Genomic DNA, 11,176 nt, shown 5'->3' on the forward strand with positions numbered 1-11,176 from the left:
GGCTTTGTAGACAAAGATTCATTTTGTATAGTATGTTAGAGGCCTTGATGGCCCATATGTATTCATGTTTAAGGAAGATAGTTCAATGTATATAGTGCTTTCCCACTTAGAGTTATACATTACGAGTTGTAGCCATGTTGGCCCAGTTACTAATGATAGTATGATAAGAAAGATATGTTACGTTAGTACTCGGTTGAGTAAGATACCGGATTCCCGTCGTGAACCTTCGGTTTGGGTCGTGACAATCATCTCCCTCAGATTCACTGGAGGAGTCTCCCCATGCAGCAAGAGCTTGTTTCACAACATTGTCAGCAACATCTTTTCTCTTGAATTTCTTGTTAGGAACCAGATTCCTCTTAGCTGTTTTGTCTGTGTTGTACTTATACTAGTCTTGCTTGTGGAGAGGATAATCTTTGATGAAATATCCTGGCTTCCTGCATTTATTACACAAGTCATAGCCTTTTGATGTGCTGGAGCTACCCTTTTTCGGAATGCCTCCATTTCTGTGAACCATTTTTTAAAATCTCCTTGTCAAATAGGCCATGTGAGCATCCTCACCACTTGAATCATTGTTGTCTGCCTTAAAGACCAGGTTCTTTCCCTTTTTGGGTTCTCTTCTTTCATTATTCTTCTTTTTCTTCATTTCATAGGTCTTCAGATTTCCAATCAGTTTGTCAATGGTCATCTTTTGCAAATCTTTTGCCTCTATGATAGCATTGACTTTGCTTTTCCCAGAACCAGGTAATACACTAAGTATTTTCCTAACAAATTTGTTCCTTGGAATGAACTCTCCTAGAGAGTGCAGTTCATTGATGATGGAGGTGAATCGAGTATGCATGTCCTAAATGGACTCATCATCCTTCATCCTGAAAAGTTCATACTCAATAATGAGCATGTCGATCTTTGACTGCTTGACTTGAGTTGTTACTTTATGTGTAGTTTGGAGAGCCTCCCAGATCTCCTTGGTAGATTGACAAGTAGAAATTATGTTATACTCGTCTGCTCCAATACCACAGACGAGGATATTCTTTGCTCGGAAGTTTTTTTCTATATCTTTGTGGTCGGCATCGTTGTACTCCTTCCTTGTCTTTGGAACTATCACTACTGGCTCGCCAATGGTCTTCATAGGGACGAATGGTCCATTGCAGATGACATCCCAAAGCTATAAATCTTCAGCCATGACAAAATCATGCATCCTTGTCTTCCGCCATCCGTAGTATTGTCCATTGAATCTTGATGGTCTGTAGGTTGATTGACCTTCTTCAAAGTTTGGTAGAGCAGCCATGTAGATCTTTTCTAGGTGTTAGCCTTATAGAAAGAACCGGCTCTAATACTAATTGATGAAAACTAAGAGTCCACCAAACTGTATAAAGAACCTAATTCTCTATCAGTTTCTGCAGAACACACACACACAACAGTAAGTAAATGACACAACAGTATTTGTCGTGGAAAACTCCTAGCTCACGGGATTTAAAACCACGACGTACACTCGTAGGATTTCAACTTCACTAACCGAGAAAACTTTAGATTACAACCTATTGTAATCTAGGAATTAACCTCTTAATATTCACCTATTTGCAATAACTCTATTACAAGCCTCTTTGTAATAACTCTATTACAAAGCTCACACTTTGATTAACTCTAGCCAAACACAAACACAATATTTATGATTTTACAAACGATATTCTACAAAATACTTCTAACTAAGCTAGGTAGGAATTACAAGTAAATAACACTAACAATGATACAACAATACTAAGGACATATGATAAACTCAGTGCTAGGATCTGTTCCTTTATTCTGTTGCTACTTTTTTCTTCAAGCCTTGGAGTCAAATGAAAGGCGGCAGCACACTTGAGAGAGAGACTTAATGATTTAGGGTTTTCAAGTATATATCTTCCCTTGTCTCATGTTGGTAATATATAAGTGAGGTCATTGGGATGATGTATACAATTATCCGGTACAAGGCATGCTCTATATAGTGACTGCTACACTATTGTGTATGCAGAGAAACAGTGCAACGACTTTAACAACTGTAGGAAGTAGACTTGTACTGTCACTGAAGGAACTGATAGCCATCTGTTCCATCTGCCATTTCTTTGACTAAACATGTTGGAACTTGTTCCAGATATGAGACTTGTTATTTTTGAGCACTTTGAGGATCTGTAACAGGTTCCCAATCTGGTTCTCATATGAAGTTTGTTAGATTATCAAAATACAAAAAAGCACATAACTTATCAAGAACTATGAACAAGGCTCAAATTTTCCAACAAGAAAAAAGACATATTAGTCGGAATAAAAAGTTCTTCACTAGCAAATTAAAGTAGCAAATCTTGTTAAAAAAATTCAACTTGATTTTACATAAGAAGAAAGAAATTTCGGTAAGAAAATAATTAAAAGAAGCATAGAATAGAGAGTTAAAATATTACCACTTACTAGAGAATGAGATTGTGAGAGACAGAGAGAGTGGAAAAAGCTTTGAGTTGAGTATAGCGTAACTTTATGAGGAGAAAGCTTTGAGTAGGAAAAAGCCGCGTGAGTTGTGACTTTGTGGAGAAACCTTATGTGAAATTAGCTGTTGCGTGACTTTGTGAATTGTGCTTAGACTTTTAGGTTTTAGTTGTGAGTAGAGAGCAGAGTTTTAGGTTTTAGTTCAAATAATTAGAATCCCAGCCGGCGGCCCGTCCCGCCCCCGCAAATATTATGACTCGTACTGTCCCACGAATGCTGAAACACGCCCCGTTCCGTACCCGTACCGCCCCATTTTCATTCCTAACAACAATGTCATTAGTAGCATTGTTCCAATATTCTTATCATATGGTGATTGATTTTCTTGGTGATTCCCAAGTTTACCTAACAGATTGAATCTTGAAACTTGTCTTATTATTGGTTTTGTTATTGGCTATACTGGTCATCTATTTATTGTAATCACCACATGAGTTTAATGGGAAGCATCAATTAATTAAATATGAAGGCTTTCATATTAGATCTTAATCTTGCCAATTTCACTACACCAAAAGAGGTTTTTAGTGACAATATATTTTGCTTTTAGCGACAATATTTATTATAGCCGCAAAAATATTTACCAGCAATTGATTAAATTCTATCGCATCCAAGGTCGCTAAAGCCTCTAGTGGCATTTATGCCAAATGCTCGTAAAGACCCATATTATTGCCGCTAAAACTATTTACCATGTTTCAACCTTCTATATTGAGTGCTTATGTTACAACAAAGGCATGAAAATTGATCATAAGTGCACCATACTAATACAGAACCATATGCTGGGAAATTGTTTATAGTCCACATGAGCGTTGCTCGCATTTGAAATGTCTCCTTATCAAAGGCACCATAGGTATTTATGCCCACATTCATAAATCATTTAACTCTTCTATTAAAGGTTCCAAAAAGACATCAATATTATTTTCAGGTCCTTTCGGTTCAGGAATGAGCAAGGACAAAATGAAAAACTCTTGCTTCATGCACAACCATAATGGAAGATTATATGGCATTAGAATCACGGCTATGTACTATGAACAGTTTGCATTGTGCCAAATGGATTAAAGTCATCACTAGCTAATCCTAGGCGAACATTGGGGGAATCTTTAGCAAATTCTATATATCTACTATCAAAAGCTTTTCAAGCTTCAGAATTTGCAAGATGCTGTAAAACTCCATCCTTATTTCGTTCTTCATGATGCCATCTCATCAATTTAGAAGTTTTTGAAGACATAAATAATCTTTGTAGTCTTGGTTTAAGAGGAAAGTACCTTAGGACCTTGGCTGGAATTATTTTCCCACCGTTTTTCCATCTAGAAGCCGCACATATTAAGCATTCATTGATATCTTTCTTAGAAAATTCATTCCTGAACAGCATGCAATCATTCGGACAAGCATGAATATTTTTATAATTTAACCCAAGCCCTCAACTATATTTTTGCTCTCATAGAAAAAAGAAGGTAATTTCTCACCCTCAGGTAATGCATCCTTCAATAAACCAAGCAAAGCACTAAAAGACTCATTTGTCCATTTGAACAACAGTTTTATATGGTAAAGATGAACCAAACTTATCAACATCTAGATGAGGTTGAGTTCTTGATGAATGAGGAGTATTCTCTTCTAAGTTTGGCTCTATATCTCATTCTTCACTAATGTTAGTATCCATGAACTATGTAAAGCTTCCAAAAGCATCATGTATCATTCCTCTCATATCATCTCCCCTTAAAACTTCTTCTCTGTAATAATTTTTTTTCAGTACTTGTTGATCAATTGAGAGATTCCCCATGACAAAACCAAGTATCATATGATGTCATTATACCATTAATCATGAGATGATCATATGCCGTTGCTCGATTTACTTGATAGTATAGCACACATTGTGTACAGGGGCATGTAATTGTTTCTCCATTATATTTTTCACGAAAGGCATGGTTCAGAAAATTTTCAACTCCATCTGAATATTTTTTACTAACTCTATTGTAATCAATCCATCTTCTACTTTTAGGATTCTCCATGTCTAGGTCGGCAGACCCAAGAGCAAAATTCTGGAGCACTTCTCCCGGAAATCAAGCCATAGCTACACATATTTTAACACCCGAAAAGCGACACGACATGTAATAAACCATCAAAATTGCTGTTAGAACATAAACTACTCATTTCATGCCAAAAGAAATAGTTGTGCTTGATACACTAAAGCTTCCACGACTAATATTTTAGGATTTATTTCTTGAGAGGTATGTAAAGGTATTCTCCGACGTAAAATGTATCCAGTGTGACATTTTTACAAACAAGTTAGCCACGAGCTTTATTTTCTACTCAGTTCAATCAAAAATTATTGGACCATATCTACTTTCAATTTCGTTTCCCTATTTCGCTCTCAATTTTGTTTCACAGTTTTGCTCTCAGAAGTAAGGCGCTAGATTCTTACTGATTTTGGAACAAAAACCCTAACAATTACATCGAAAACGAGAGGGAGGATGGAAAATGTAGGAACTTACTAGTCATTTTCACCAGAGAAAGTCAGCGAGTTCGTCGTAGATGGAGATGGCGAGGAATTGTCGGAGATAGAGATGGCGGAGTCATTGGAGAAGATTGAAGTGTGCTATTTCTCGTTGAGTTTGCTCACACCGTTATTTGGTAGAAAAAACCGGAGTCCGTCGCATTTTGCACCCTAATGTGTATCCTTTTTTGTGATTTGCACTGTCTTATTTTTTTTTTTTACGATTTTAACCCTAACCTCTTTATTCCCTTACAAAATAATAAAACCACCATTTATATAAATTTTTCATGAGGGAAAAATAGGAAGACGATACCTAGAACCAGATTTCTTTGTTCATGGTCACCTGTTACTTTTAGCGAAAAATGTTAATCCAAAATACTTCTCGCTCTAAATAATTAAGGAGATATTAATTTCTTTTTTACTTTCACCCTTACTGCTTAAACAAGGCATATAGTCATTAATTACCCATTTAAAAAAAAGATAAAGGTAATGATTTAGCTAAAAAATTCTTATAATCTATGTTATTAAATAATTTTTTAATAAGTATGCCAAAACCTTAAGCGACAAATAAGAGAACGAGAAACACTAAGAATTGGTCTCAGTAGAAAAATAAAAAAGAGATATTCTCTTAACTTCATAAGAAGTCGAGTTAATAAATTAGATAAATGGAAATCTTCGTATTCTTTTAAAAACCAAATAAACCAAAAATAAATTTAAGTTTTTTTATTCGAAATTGATTACATATTTACTTTTTTCTCTCTAAATACGTTCTCTCTTATATTAAATTATTGTTTATTTTTCACCCATGTTTGATTCTTATATTGAACCCTGACTAATTATTCGCACCACATAAAATTAATTAAAAAATTGATTCTTAATAGATTTTTTCCCTTTTCCATAGGGCTATCTCTTAGGGGTCGTTTGGTATGATGGATAACCAAAAATACTCATGGGATAAAAATTTAGTATTGCTTTATCCCTTGGTTGGTTATTAATCCTGAGATAAGTTATCTCAGAATTATATAAATGGTATCCTGGGATAAGTATCGCCTGGGATAAGTATCATCTTCCTATTTTGCCCTCATGAATAATTTATATAAATGGTGGTTTTATTGTTTTGCAAGGGAATAAAGAGGTTAGGGTTGAAATCGTAAAATAAAATAGGACCGGGTGCAAATCACAAAATAAAATAGGATAGGGTTGAAATCGTAATGCGACGGACTCAAGGAACTGAGTAAATTGATTCTCAATCCAAAGAGAAATAAAAATATTGATATTTAGAGGGAATACTATTACCGGCAAATGTTCTATTGCCCCCTATTAATTGACTTTATTAAGCAAATTAGTGGCAATTATCTTATTGCCATTAAATAATTGCCACTAAAAGGCTGTTTTGTTGTAGTGTTCATAGATTTCAGCAGCGATGGTAGAGGGTTCGTCCTTTTCTTTTGTGACACTAAGGGCTGGATGTCAAAAAAAAAAAGGAACAAACACTCAGTAAAGGAAGATATTTAAAATAACATTGCAAAACTAAAATTAGTTAACTAAGGTTTAAAAAATATCCAATGTGTTTTACGTAAAACGAGGTACAGATGCAGAAAATCAAGTGCTGGCAAAACAAAAAGAGATAAATTTAAAAATAAAACCTGGGGGGGAAGGGGGTGGACGCGGGTATGGGTGTGAGACAGGTGGATGCAGGTTTAAATGCTACGCGGGGCGGGGCACATTAAAATTTTGCGGATTAAGACAGAAACCGCCCTGCACCCGCGCCGCCCAGCACAATCTGTCATTCCATAATGAAGATGGGGATTCAAAGAATTTATTAGAGGAGGGATTTTGAAGGATCACGGTTGTTGTAGAATGAAGGCGATAGGTTCCTTGGTTGGCTAGGAAGGACAGTGTGGCGGAGATCGCGTCCCCTTCTTCATGTTGCTTTTTATTGCTCTTCACGTTTTCCTTGCACTGTAAGCAATTACTACTGCTTTGTAGTGATTTTCCAATTCCTCTTGAGTTCCATTCACCCTTGTTATATATGTTGTATAGTGTTCGTTACGTAATTCATTTTTGGTATTTTAAGTGAATGTAAAAAGTTGAAACTATGCAACATGCACATGTCGTGAGAAGTTCTTCGGGTAACATCGAGTTTTGTGTTTTGTCATAATTAATGAAAAATTAAATTATATTTTGGATATTAGTATTGGCAAATATTGAAATTCCATACTTGAAATGCTAGTGAAATGTCATAAAACTTTGTTTGAGGATTAAACTGTCTTCGTTCACTAATTTGAGTCATCTTTTTTTCAAGTACAACTCATATATAAACAGTCCGTCCAATCAAGACGGACTCAATATATAGGACTACAACTTTTGTGGGAATAAGGAAGAAAATCATTTCTCGAGAAATACTTTGTATGAAAATTGGAAAAGGACATTTGACCTACAGCTGTGGGATGAATAGCAACTGGCTAGGGGAGTTTGAATCCTACTTCATTGTCACCTTGAAAAATGATGTTGTACCCAGTTATGTAAACGGCCCTGAAAAATCATATGACCTGTTCGCAGGTGAAGTAATTCAGAATTGCAGCCTTTATGATGATGATTTACAGCCTGTTTATAGAAGATCTTCTCTATAAGCTTCAGTTAACTAGTAGATCAGTTGTATAGTTAGTCTCCCTAGAGCAATGTGAAAAATATAAGTTGCCTTTTTTGCTTTAGGTCAGAAATCTATTCCACTATATGAGATATTTGCCAGGGGATTGAAGCTTAATTTTTGATAGCATTAATAAGTATTTGAGAGTCTGATTTAATTAGAATTCCTTTGTAGCCATTGTCAAGATACCAATTAATACCAATGAAGATGGCCTTAGCTTCAGCCATTTTATTTGAGTACACTGATTTGTTTTTAGAGAAATTCATTATCATGGCCCCCCTATGGTTCCTCAAGATTCCACCTCCCCTACCGGGCCTGGATTGCATTTACTATAATCATCTGTGTTGAGTTTGAGTAAACCATCTGGTGACTTTAGACATATAACTAGAATGATATATAGAACAGGCTTAATGTTATCTGATACATAGCATAACATAGCACAATTGGTAAAGTTAGGTAGTGAGGAGATCGGAACTGGATGGCGATTATAGATATCATAGACATTTGAATTAGATAGATCAATCTCTGAATAGACGTTATCTCATCACCGTATCTACATGAGTCTTCTTTTTCAAATTTCCCAACAAATAATATTGGGAAGGCATTGAAGGATAAAAGCAAGGACCTTGTTATTGCTCCTGGCTAACCACCACCTTGGCAATGTTTGTCTTAAACCCTCAGTGAAGGAGACACCATATGCTCTCTCAAGTAGATTCCATGCAGCCAAATCACCATTACTCTTTATGAAATATGATCAACAGTTTTAAGTTAAGGGACTCTGCAACATGAATAATTTGAGGGGCCAATGAAGCCAAATCCACTAATGATATCATCTGTAGGAAGCTTTTTATGAAGCAGTCTCATCCTGAAGAAAGAGATCTTAAACGTGAGCCTTTTATGCCAAATGTTCCTAGCAAATAAAGTGATATTTTTTATTTGAATCAATTCTTGCAATGCTAACTTGCAAGAGAAAAGACAACTGTTGGTTATTGTCCAAAAAGGATGGTCTTTCTTGGTGGCTATAGGAGCATGTAGTGATGCAATCTCCTTTGCAATATTTTTAGGGAGGGCCTCACTAAGTTTGTGCCTATCCCAGGATTCCTCCGGCATAAATTCAAGGAATATTTTTTTTAACCTTTGCTATAGTCTTGTATTAATTTGCCTAGGGGACTTTGGTAAGACCAATTGTCCCACCAAAAGAATATATTACCCTTCCTAAACCTCCATTTTATGTGCTTTTATATCCATCAGCCTCTTCCAAATTTGTGAGTGACCAGACTTCCATATGCCATTCACTGAGTGTTTCTTATTGCAATATTTGGCTTCCATAAACTCTATCCAGAGGGAGTCTTTGGTTCTTAGATTCCACCAAGCTTTTGCAGCAAAAGCTTTATTTATATCATGAATAGACCTCAAACTTACCCTTCCATCTTCCTTGCCAAAGCATAGAGCATTCCATGAAGGGTAGTTTTAGGAGGGTTAATATCTTCTAGTATATGCATAGGAATAGAATTAAGAATTGCCTTGATTAATACCGCCTTGCCACCAAATACATAAGTTTTCCATTCCATCCTTGGATCATGTTTCTAACCTTAGATGTGTTCATCAAAATACTCAAACTTCTTTCTTCCTATATAGACAGGTGCACCTAGGTAGATGAAGGAAAAATGATTATTGGAGAAGCCAATCACTTGGCTGATCTATTCAATCTATGTGTCCCCAACATTAGGATGTATATAGAGGTGAGATATGTTGAGATTTATGGACTAACCAGAGATGTTAGTATAGTCTTAGAGACATTGGTTGATAATCTAGATTGAGGTGTGATCAGAGGAGCTGGATAATATGATATCATCTGTGTATGTAAGATGAGTAATGCAAGGATCCATTTTCCTCATTTTATAAGAGAGGAAATCCTACTGGATGTAATTCCACAAAACATTCTTGAAAGGAGCTCTAAAAAAATCACAAAGACGGAGGAAGATTTCGGATCTCCTTACTTAAGGCCCCTATTAGAAGTAAAGAAACCTTTCCTAGAACCATTTAGAGCAATTGAGTATAAAATGTTTGAGATCAGTTTGTAGATTAGGTCTATCCAGCTTTAGAGAAACCTAATTTTCTTAGCATGTGGCATATGAAGGATACTAAAACTCTGTCGTATGCCTTTGACATATCTAGCTTTATTATGATATTCTCTCCATTATTTTTCCTGCCCATATTGCGTGATGGTTCATATGTTAGCATAATACTCTTTGTGATTGCCTTTTCTTTGATGAATCCAGATTGATTACGAGCTATCAATATGGAAAGTAAACCTGCCAGTCTACCATTCATCAATTTAGAAATAATTTTGGAGGTCACAATTGATAAACTGATTGACCGGAGATCTGTCATAGCTTCAGGAGATCCACCTTTGGGAGGAGTACCAAACAAGTGTATGTTATGTATCTTGGTAGGTCATTCCCAATAAAAAAAAATAAAGTACTTATATTAGTTAGATCATGTGTAATAATCTCCTATGCTTCTTAAAAGAAAACAAAATTATGAATCCATCAGGTCCTGAGGCCGATTCAGGATTCATAGTGAAGACAGCAATAATAACAACAACCCAGTATAATCCCACTAGTGGGGCCTGGGGAGGGTAGTGTGTACGCAGACCTTACTCCTACCCTGGGGTAGAGAGGCTGTTTCCGATAGATCCTCGGCTCTCTCCCTCTAAGAATTCCCCACCTTGCTCTTGGGGTGACTCGAACTCACAATCTCTTGGTTGGAAGTGGAGGGTGCTTACTACTAGAGCAACCCATTCTTGTCGATGTGAAGCCAATGTTCCTAATTTCCTTCTCTATATATATATTTTTGTGAAGTTAACATTTTTTTGGTCAGTGATAATTTTGTACAGTCCAAGCTACTCATATCAACTTGTTGGTGAGGTTGTTTGAAAAGATCTTCAAAGAACCTAACAGCTTCATTGGCTATTTGATTTTCATCTCCAATACATTGATCATGTTCATTCTTTATCATCTGTATATACAGTGTAGCCTTCTTATTTTTCTAGTAATAGAGACATGAAAGAAGCTGGTATTCATATCTCCTTCTTTAGCCTACTGGAGATTGGCTTTTTGTTTCCAATTGGTGTGCTGAATCTTTAGATGTCTTGTAAGCTCTGCCTCTTCTGGTTCAGAATAGTCCTATGATGTTTAGTGTTATTCAAAATGTATTTGTTTAGTGTTATTCAAATTATATTTCTCTTCCAGCTGATCTACTTCCTTTCCTAATTTCTTATTGTCAGTAAAAATATCACCAGGTACTTCCCTGGACCAAGTAGAAAGTTTGATCCTAATTCTTTAGATTTTCTGGTGAAATCTCCAGAGAGAGTTTCCATCAATATTGATATCTGAGGCTTATGTTCCTAGGTCTTTAAAGCCTTTTTATGTTGTTCAAATATTCAAAGTACTTCACATGAGGGTTAGAAGCTATGCCTCTTTTTTGACTGCTTAAATCTATCTTTCCTTCTCCAAGAGTTACGTAAT

General features: G+C 35.9%; 2 long non-coding RNA genes across 2 annotated transcripts; one reads left to right on the forward strand and one right to left on the reverse strand.

Annotated features, from left to right (window-relative positions):
* Positions 1 to 1,654: 1,654 nt before the first annotated feature.
* On the reverse strand, positions 1,655 to 5,305 carry LOC138905516 (uncharacterized). Its single transcript, XR_011413558.1, has 2 exons — positions 4,995 to 5,305; positions 1,655 to 2,181 (listed from the first exon to the last, which is right to left on the reverse strand). It is a non-coding gene; the product is annotated as an uncharacterized lncRNA (long non-coding RNA).
* A 1,317-nt stretch (positions 5,306 to 6,622) lies between these two features.
* LOC138905517 (uncharacterized) lies at positions 6,623 to 10,904 on the forward strand. Its single transcript, XR_011413559.1, has 2 exons — positions 6,623 to 6,960; positions 9,929 to 10,904. It is a non-coding gene; the product is annotated as an uncharacterized lncRNA (long non-coding RNA).
* Positions 10,905 to 11,176: the final 272 nt, after the last annotated feature.

Source organism: Nicotiana tomentosiformis, chromosome 2, assembly GCF_000390325.3.
Source record: "Nicotiana tomentosiformis chromosome 2, ASM39032v3, whole genome shotgun sequence".
NCBI lineage: Eukaryota > Viridiplantae > Streptophyta > Magnoliopsida > Solanales > Solanaceae > Nicotiana > Nicotiana tomentosiformis.